The sequence below is a fragment of the Meriones unguiculatus genome, chromosome 12, assembly GCF_030254825.1.
Source record: "Meriones unguiculatus strain TT.TT164.6M chromosome 12, Bangor_MerUng_6.1, whole genome shotgun sequence".
Taxonomy (NCBI): Eukaryota; Metazoa; Chordata; class Mammalia; order Rodentia; family Muridae; genus Meriones; species Meriones unguiculatus.
Window position 1 is genome coordinate 76,246,757 of NC_083360.1, and position 2,532 is coordinate 76,249,288.

The following is a 2,532-nucleotide window of genomic DNA, read 5'->3' on the forward strand; positions in this document are numbered from 1 at the left end:
AGTACTCTTTCATGACCTCTGGACACATTTACTGTCCAGCTATAGGTGGACTAAGTGAAGCCTATAGAAATTGAACAATTTTCCCAGTAAAATACAGTAATAAAGGACAATTTTTTAAGAGGTAGGGCAGAATTTATAATCAAGATATGATCCCCCAAATTCCAGGCTCCGTCACATGGTACAATCTCACAGTAGCACTGGAGGCGCAGCACCCTCATCAACAAACCGCTTCCCCCATCTCCGAGGCCTCTTCATGAACTCTTCAGCTGCCAGTTTTACGAAAGGGAGGGAAGAGAAAAGAAGTGTTAAAACTGTCTTTTTGTAAGACCTACAGATGAGGAGTTTGCCCAGATCCTTGCCTAATACAGGGCAGACATTCCAGGACATTGGCTATTGGTCCTTTGTAAACTGGGCATTCAGAAAGTCAAGGCAGGCCTGTGTTTTGAATTTCTGCTGCACATGTCTAGTAAATGGCATAAGCTCCTTGGAAATGACATGGGCCTATGCAAATGTGAGCCTAGCCTTGGAAATCCTTTGAGAGAGTAATTTAATTAGATAAATCACAGTCTTAAGAATTAAAGTTTTGAAGAAACCATGAAGTCAAATCACAAGGAGGCTAGGCCCACAAAGCCAGCTGTTAGATCAGGAGACTTTTGCCAAAGGCTATTTGTGGAAGAACTAGCAATGAATTCTCACAGGCCTGGCATTGGCTTGGTCCAGCTTTCCTTCCCATTCGGAGCTGGACCATAGAGAAAACAGATGTAAGACTGCATAAGGAACAGAACTATCCTAGGGCAGGAAATATATCTTGTGTGGCTTTGAGAAATATCTGCAGAGACCGTCCTGAAGGAGGGGTGAGCTTCTGTATCAGCAGTAATTCCACAGGCTTCCCACAGCAGTCAGAACACTTCGTGGTGATCTGAAAAGAAACTGAATGCGGAAGGTTCCTTTAAGAAACTGCAGAATCTCAGAATCAAACAAAGCTCGCTCCCTGTAGCTGTTCTCTTTTTTGTTATTTAATTTTATTTTTTGTCATTTACTCATTTTACACCCCAATTGTAGCCTCCTCCCTAGTCTCCTCCTGGTCCTACCCTCCCTCCCTCTGTTCCCCTATGCCTCCCCCCTGGTCCTTAGAAAGAAGGAGCCCTCCTCCAGGATATCTGACGACAGCTTTTCAAGTCTCCTTAAGATTGCCTATATCCTCTTCCTCAGTGGCCTGGCAAACCCCGCCCCCAACAGAAGGAAGTGATCAAAGAGTGGGCAACCGAGTCTAGCTGGATAGTCTACTTCATCTTTTACACTATTACCAGACCCCTTCACTCAGCATAACTCAGTACTTTTATAGGCATCCCCTTCAGAATTTAGATACCTCCCCCACTCTCTTAGCAGAAAATTCTCCCTTGTTTTTTTTTTTTTAAATAAATAAAGTTACTGCTATTTTTCCCAATTCTGCTCTCTGTTAAAAACAATGTTGTCACTGCCCTTTCTTAAGCTGTTTTTATTTTTCAGAAATGCACTTGGTTTTTTTTGGGGGGGTTAGTTTTCTTTTGGGGGTGTTTGGTTTTGGGGGTGGTTCTTAATGTGAAATTGGATGCAAATTTATTTGATTTGCTGCTACAGCAAACAGTAACACAATGCCTCCAGAGTATTTTAACAGCAAGCAGAACATCACAACATAATACTTAAAATTAAAAGATAACTGATCAAAATATTGAAAACAAGACACTGAGTATTCAACTGTAAATTGGAAATCTTTATTTTTTTTCTTTAACTCCAGTAGCACCAAGGATCAGAGAACTCAGTGGAAGAGGAGGTGGGGAGAACGTAAGAGCTGGATGATAGAAAGGAGTTTTGTAAAAACACCGTCTTCTGGTCATGGTATGGCTATTTTGCTCATTAACTCAGCATTTGAAGTTACTCAAAAGACCTACCCAAGATCCAGCTGGCCAAAATTCTAACACACCTTACTGAGGTTCGGTCTTCTGGAGGAAATTCATCATTGGGACAAGATTTAGGGGGGGGGGGATTATAGCTCTTTCAATTTCTTGATTGTTTTCTGTGCTTCCTGTGTGGCTAAAAAAATGTGACCATCTACTTTCTTGTTCCTGTGGAGATGCTACACCTTTTCCACCATTATGGATTCTAGCCCTCTGGAACCATCACTAGAAATAAACTCTTTATTCCTTAAGTTGCTTTTGGACATGGCATTTTATCACAACCACAGAAAAGTAACTAATATAAGTACAATCAGCCCAAAATTTAGTTTGATGACTAAAATGAGTGTATAGGAATAACTTATAGACTTGTGGATGAGTCTGGAAGGTTACATTTAAATTAATTTGTCACAACTCTGAATACCAAGGCCTTAATGTCACATAACTTTAAGTCTATAAAAGAATTCACAAACACCTTGGTTTGAAGTGTTAAAGCAGCAGTGATGACGACAGGTTCAGATAAAACAAAGCACTGAATAAACAAGACTCTGGTCATGTTATATGTTCATATGTACTACTCTGTCCTGCTCTTATCCAT